Source organism: Arachis stenosperma, chromosome 4 (genome assembly GCF_014773155.1).
Source record: "Arachis stenosperma cultivar V10309 chromosome 4, arast.V10309.gnm1.PFL2, whole genome shotgun sequence".
Classification (NCBI taxonomy): Eukaryota; Viridiplantae; Streptophyta; class Magnoliopsida; order Fabales; family Fabaceae; genus Arachis; species Arachis stenosperma.
In genome coordinates, this window is record NC_080380.1 from 28,452,928 (window position 1) to 28,460,717 (window position 7,790).

General features: G+C 40.5%; 1 non-coding gene across 1 annotated transcript; it reads right to left on the minus strand.

The window, feature by feature from the left end:
* Positions 1-3,427: 3,427 nt before the first annotated feature.
* Positions 3,428-3,535, minus strand: LOC130977637 (small nucleolar RNA R71). The gene has a single exon (XR_009085322.1). It is a non-coding gene; the product is annotated as a small nucleolar RNA R71 (small nucleolar RNA).
* Between the last annotated feature and the right edge of the window lie 4,255 nt (positions 3,536-7,790).

Sequence of the window (7,790 nt, forward strand, 5' to 3'; positions counted from 1 at the left end):
GTTAAAATTCACTTTTCTGGACTTTACTATGAGTTTGTGTGTTTTTCTGTGATTTCAGGTATTTTCTGGCTGAAATTGAGGGACTTGAGCAAAAATCTGAATCAGAGACTGAAAAGGACTGCAGATGCTGTTGGATTCTGACCTCCTTGCACTCGAAGTGGATTTTCTGGAGCTACAGAAGCCCAATTTGCACGCTCTTAACGGCGTTGGAAAGTACACATCCTGGGCTTTCCAGCAATATATGATAGTCCATACTTTGCCCAAGATTTGATGGCCCAAACCGAAGTTCAAAGTCACCTTCAGATTACCCAGCGTTAAACGCCGGAACTGGCACCAAAGTGGGAGTTAAACGCCCAAACTGGCACAAAAGCTGGCGTTTAACTCCAAGAGAAGTCTCTACACGAAAATGCTTCATTGCTCAGCCCAAGCACACACCAAGTGGGCCCGGAAGTGAATTTTTATGTCATTTACTCATCTTTGTAATTCTTAGGCTACTAGTTCTCTATAAATAAGACCTTTTGCTATTGTATTTTTATCTTGGTTTTTCTGGTTCCCTCTTTGGGGCCGAAGCCAATGATCACTCTTGTTCTTATGTATTTTCAACGGTGGAGTTTCTACACACCATAGATTAAGGTGTGGAGCTCTGCTGTACCTCGAGTATTAATGCAATTACTATTGTTCTTCTATTCAATTCCGCTTGTTCTTGTTCCAAGATATCACTTGTTCTTCAACTTGATGAATGTGATGATCCGTGACACTCATCATCATTCTCACCTATGAACGTGTGACTGAAAACCACCTCCATTCTACCTTAGATTGGGTGAATATCTCTTGGATTCCTGATACACGACGCATGGTTGATCGCCTGACAACCGAGCGCTCGCCTGACAACCGAGCCAGCCATTCCGTGAGATCAGAGTCTTCGTGGTATAGGCTAGAACTGATGGCGGCATTCAAGAGAATCCGGAAGGTCTAACCTTGTCTGTGGTATTCTGAGTAGGATTCAATGATTGAATGACTGTGACGTGCTTCAAACTCCTGAGGGCGGGGCGTTAGTGACAGACGCAAAAGAATCACTGGATTCTATTCTTGCCTGATTGAGAACCGACAGATGGATAGCCGTGCCGTGACAGGGTGCGTTGAACATTTCCACTGAGAGGATGGGAGGTAGCCACTGACAACGGTGAAACCCTTGCATAAGCTTGCCATGGAAAGGAGTAAGAAGGATTGGATGAAGACAGTAGGAAAGCAGAGAGACGGAAGGGACAAAGAATCTCCATTCGCTCATCTGAAATTCTCACCAATGGAATACATAAGTATCTCTATCTTTATCTTTATGTTTTATTCATATTTCATCTATAACCATCTGAGTCTGCCTGACTAAGATTTACAAGGTGACCATAGCTTGCTTCATACCAACAATCTCCGTGGGATCGACCCTTACTCGCGTAAGGTTTATTACTTGGACGACCCAGTGCACTTGCTGGTTAGTTGTGCGAAGTTGTGTTTATGCCATGGTATTGAGCATCAAGTTTTTGGGGCCATTACTAGGGATTATTTGAGAAGTAGTGATCACAATTTCGTGCACCAAGTTTTTGGCGCCGTTGCTGGGGATTGTTTCGTGTATGGACAACTGACGGTTCATCTTGTTGCTTAGATTAGGTATTTTTTCAGAGTTCTTAAGAATGAATTCTAGTGTTTCAAGGTGATGTTCTTATCATCACCAAAGCTGATTGATTCTTATCAATTTAGCTCTTGAATGCAATGTCCTGCTGAAGCTTGGCTATCCATGTCTAATTTCTTTAGACTGAAGCTTTAGACTAAACATTGCATGATTCCTGGAATTCTCATTAAGAATTTTGATACCTTTATTTTCTTTTCCACTTAATTTTCGAAAAAAGCACAAAAAAATTACAAAATCATAAAAACCAAAAATATTTTATGTTTCTTGTTGAGTCTAGTGTCTCATATTAAGTTTGGTGTCTTGCATGCATTGTTTATTTGATCTTGGTTCTATTTTCAAGTTAATAGTACAGGGAACTGAAGATTCAGAACATGTAGTAGAGAAATTACACAGAAAAAGCTGGGCGTTCAAAACGCCCAGTGAAGAAGGACAGACTGGCGTTTAAACGCCAGCCAGGGTGCCTGGTTGGGCGTTTAACGCCCAAAAGGGTAGAGCATTGGGCGTTAAACGCCAGAATGTGCACCATTCTGGGCGTTTAACGCCAGGATGGCACAAGAGGGAAGATTCTGTTTTCAATGCAAATTTTTTTTCAAGTTTTCAAAGTTTTTCAAAATCAAATCTTTTTCAAATCATATCTTTTCAATCAAATCTTTTTCAAAATCAATTTCTTTCCTTTTTCAAAGATACTTGCTAACAATTAATGATTTGATTGAACATTTTAAGTATGTTGCCTTTTCTGTTGAGAAAGGTTTAATGTTTGAATCATATCTTTTCTTGTTAGCCAAGTCATTAATTTTAAAATCAAATCTTTTTAAAATTGTTTTCAAATCATATCTTTTCAATCATATCTTTTTAAAAGCATAACTTTTCAATCATATCTTTTTAAATTATAATTTCAAAATCTTTTTCTAAAATTACTTGATTTCTTCTCCATTCTTAGTTTTCGAAAATCAATTCAAGTTTTTCAAAATGTTTTTAAAATCTTTTACTTAATTTTCGAAAATTTCTTCCCCTCTTCTAACATCCTTCTATTTATGGAGTACTACCCCCCCCCTCAATGCACAATTCGAACTCTATCTCTCTTGATAAGTTCGAATTCTTCTACTTCTGCCTTCTATTTTTCTTTTCCTCTGACACCTTAAGGAATCTCTATACTGTGACATAGAGGATTCCATATTTTCTTGTTCTCTTCTCTTTCATATGAGCAGGAGCAAAGACAAAAGCATTCTTGTTGAGGCTGACCCTGAACCTGAAAGGACCTTGAAGCGAAAACTAAGAGAAGCTAAGCTACAATTCTCTGTAGAGGACCTAACAGAAATCTTCAAAGAAGAAGAACACATGGCAGCCGAAAACAACAACAATGCCAACAATGCAAGGAAGGTGCTGGGTGACTTTACTGCACCTACTCCCGACTTCTATGGGAGAAGCATCTCTATCCCTGCCATTGGAGCAAACAACTTTGAGCTTAAGCCTCAATTAGTTTCTCTAATGCAACAGAATTGCAAGTTCCATGGACTTCCATTGGAAGATCCTCATCAGTTCTTAGCTGAATTCTTGCAAATCTGCGACACTGTCAAGACTAATGGGGTTGACCCTGAGGTCTACAGACTAATGCTATTCCCTTTTGCAGTAAGAGACAGAGCTAGGACATGGTTGGACTCACAACCTAAAGAAAGCCTGAACTCTTGGGAAAAGCTAGTCAATGCCTTCTTGGCAAAGTTCTTTCCACCTCAAAAATTGAGTAAGCTTAGAGTGGAAGTCCAAACCTTCAGACAGAAGGAAGGAGAATCCCTCTATGAAGCTTGGGAAAGATACAAACAATTAATCAGAAAATGTCCTTCTGACATGCTTTCTGAATGGAGCATCATAGGTATTTTCTATGATGGTCTCTCTGAACTATCCAAGATGTCTTTGGATAGCTCTGCTGGAGGATCTCTTCATTTGAAGAAGACGCCTACAGAAGCTCAAGAACTAATTAAAATGGTTGCAAATAACCAATTCATGTACACTTCTGAAAGGAATCCTGTGAATAATGGGACAAATCAGAAGAAAGGAGTTCTTGAGATAGATACTCTGAATGCCATATTGGCTCAGAACAAGATATTGACTCAGCAAGTCAATTTGATTTCTCAAAGTCTGTCTGGAATGCAAAATGCACCAAGCAGTACTAAGGATGCTTCATCTAAAGAAGAAGCTTATGATCCTGAGAACCCTTCAATGGAAGAGGTGAATTACATGGGAGAACCCTATGGAAACACCTATAATTCTTCATGGAGAAATCACCCAAATTTCTCATGGAAGGATCAACAGAGACCTCAACAAGGTTTCAACAACAATAATGGTGGAAGAAACAGGTTTAGCAATGGCAAGCCTTTTTCATCATCTTCTCAGCAACAGACAGAGAATTCTAAACAGAACCCCTCTAACTTAGCAACCATGGTCTCTGATCTAATCAAAACCACTCAAAGTTTCATGACTGAAACAAGGTCCTCCATTAGGAATTTGGAGGCACAAGTGGGACAGCTGAGCAAGAAAGTTACTGAACTCCCTCCTAGTACTCTTCCAAGCAATATAGAAGAAAATCCAAAAGGAGAGCGCAAGGCCATCAACATGGCCGAATTTGGAGAGGAAGAAGAGGCAGTGAACGCCACTAAGGAAGACCTCAATGGGCATCTACTGACCTCCAATGAGTTCCCTAATGAGGAACCATGGGAATCTGAGGCTCAAAATGAGACCATAGAGATTCCAATGGATTTACTTCTGCCATTCATGAGCTCTGATGAGTATTCTTCCTCTGAAGAGGATGAGTATGTCACTGAAGAGCAAGTTGCTAAATACCTTGGAGCAATCATGAAGCTAAATGACAAGTTATTTGGTAATGAGGCTTGGGAGAACGAACCTCCCTTGCTCACCAAAGAACTGGATGACTTGTCTAGGCAGAAATTACCTCAAAAGAGACAAGATCCTGGGAAGTTTTCAATACCTTGTACCATAGGCACCATGACCTTCAAGAAGGCTCTGTGTGACTTAGGGTCAAGTGTAAACCTCATGCCTGTCTCTGTAATGGAGAAGCTAGGGATCTTTGAGGTACAAGCTGCAAGAATCTCACTAGAGATGGCAGACAACTCAAGAAAACAAGCTTATGGACTTGTAGAGAATGTTTTGGTGAAGATTGAAGACCATTACATCCCTGCTGATTTCATAGTCCTAGAGACTGGGAAGTGCATGGATGAATCCATCATCCTTGGCAGACCCTTCCTTGCCACAGCAAAGACTGTGATTGATGTTGATAGAGGTGAACTGATCATTCAAGTGAATGAAGAATCCTTTGTGTTTAAGGCTCAAGGATATCCCTCTGTCACCATGGAGAGGAAGCATGAAGAGCTTCTCTCAAATCAGAGTCAAACAGAGCCCCCACAGTCAAACTTTAAGTTTGGTGTTGGGAGGCCACAACCAAACTCTAAGTTTGGTGTTGGGAGGTTCCAACATTGCTCTGAGAAAATGTGAGGCTCCATGAGAGCCCACTGTCAAGCTACTGACATTAAAGAAGCGCTTGTTGGGAGGCAACCCAATGTTATATTTTATCTATTTTCCTTTGTTATTTTATGTTTTCTGTAGGTTGATGATCATGAGAAGTCACAAAATCAATTGAAAAAGCTAAAACAGAATGAAAAACAGGAAGAAAAACAGCACACCCTGGAGGAAGAACCTACTGGCGTTTAAACGCCAGTAAGGCTAGCAGATGGGCGTTTAACGCCTAGTCTGGCACCATTCTGGGTGTTTAACGCCAGAAAGGGGCACCAGACTGGCGTTAAACGCCAGAAAAGGGCAAGCACTTGGCGTTAAACGCCAGAAATGGGCACCAGCCCGGCGTTTAACGCTAGAATTGGCTCAAAACGCATTTTTGCATGCCATTTGGTGCAGGGATGACTTTTCCTTGACACCTCAGGATCTGTGGACCCCACAGGATCCCCACCAACCCCACCACCCTCTCTCTTCTTCACCCATTCACCAATCACCTCAATACCTCTTCCCCAAAGACCCCTCACCTATCAAATCCCACTATTCTCTTCACCACTCACATCCATCCTTCATAAAACCCCACCTACCTCACCATTCAAATTCAAACCACTTTCCCTCCCAAACCCACCCATAATGGTCGAACCCTACCCCTCTCTTCACTCCTTCATTTTCACACACCCTAAACACTACTTCTTCCCCTTTGGCCGAACCACAAAGCCATCTCCCTCTCCTCCATTTCTTCTTCTTCTACTCTCTTCTTTCTTCTTTTGCTCGAGGACGAGCAAACCTTTTAAGTTTGGTATGGTAAAAGCATTGCTTTTTGTTTTTCCATAACCATTTATGGCACCCAAGGCCGGAAAAACCTCTAGAAAGAGGAAAGGGAAGGCAAAAGCTTCCACCTCCGAGTCATGGGAGATGGAGAGATTCATCTCAAGGGTGCATCAAGACCACTTTTATGAAGTTGTGGCCTTGAAGAAGGTGATCCCCGAGGTCCCTTTCAAACTCAAGAAGGGTCAACTTTGATCAAAGGTTGGACCAAGTCCTCACTGACATTTGTGAAGAGGGCGCTCAATGGAAGAGAGATTCAAGAGGAAAGCCGGTTCAACTGAGAAGGCATGACCTCAAGCCCATCACTAAGAAAAGGATGGAGCAAACAAGAGATCCCACTCATCATGAAATCCCTGAGATACCTCAAGGGATGCACTTTCCTCCACAAGACTATTGGGAGCAAATCAACACCTCCCTAGGAGAATTGAGTTCCAACATGGGACAACTAAGGGTGGAGCACCAAGAACATTCCATCCTCCTCCATGAAATTAGAGAAGATCAAAGAATTATGAGAGAGGAGCAACAAAGACAAGGAAGAGACATTGAGGAGCTCAAGCACTCCATAAGATCTTCAAGAGGAAGAACAAGCCGCCATCACTGAGGTGGACCCGTTCTTTAATCTCCTTGTTCTCTATTTTCTTATTTTTCGTAATTTTCATGCTTATGTTTGTCTATGTTTGTGTCTTATGATCATTAGTGTCTTAGTGTCTATGCCTTAAAGCTATGAATGTCCTATGAATCCATCACCTTTCTTAAAAGAAAACTGTTTTTATTACAAAAGAACAAGAAGTACAGGATTTCGAATTCATCTTTAAAACTAGCTTAATTAGTTGATGTGGTGACAATACTTTTCTTTTCTGAATGTATGCTTGAACAGTGCATATGTCTTTTGAATTTGTTGTTCATGAATGTTAAAATTGTTGGCTCTTGAAAGAATGATGAAAAAGGAGAGATGTTACTGAGGATCTGAAAAATCATAAAAATGATTCTTGAAGCAAGAAAAAGCAGTGAATACAAAAAAAACGAAAAAAGGAGAAAAAGAAAAAGAAAGAAAAAGAAAGAAATAAAGTTGTGATCCAAGGCAAAGAGTGTGCTTAAGAACCCTGGACACCTCTAATTGGAGACTCTAGCAAAGCTGGGTCACAATCTAAAAAGGTTCACCCAATTATGTGTCTGTGGCATGTATGTATCCGGTGGTAATAATGGAAAACAGAGTGCTTTGGGCCACGGCCAAGACTCAATAAGTAGCTGTGTTCAAGAATCATCATACTTAACTAGGAGAATCAATAACACTATCTGGATTCTGAGTTCCTAAAGAAGCCAATCATTCTGAATTTCAAAGGATAAAGTGAGATGCCAAAACTGTTCGGAGGCAAAAAGCTACTAGTCCCGCTCATCTAATTTGGAGCTAAGTTTCATTGATAATTTGGAGTCTATGGTATATTCTCTTCTTTTTATCTTATTTGATTTTCAGTTGCTTGAGGACAAGCAACAATTTAAGTTTGGTGTTGTGATGAGCGGATAATTTGTACGCTTTTTGGCATTATTTTTAGTATGTTTTTAGTAGATTTAGTTAGTTTTTAGTATACTTTTTATTAGTTTTTAGTTAAAATTCACTTTTCTGGACTTTACTATGAGTTTGTGTGTTTTTCTGTGGATTTCAGGTATTTCTGGCTGAAATTGAGGGACCTGAGCAAAAATCTGATTCAGAGACTGAAAAGGACTGCAGATGCTGTTGGATTCTGACCTCCCTGCA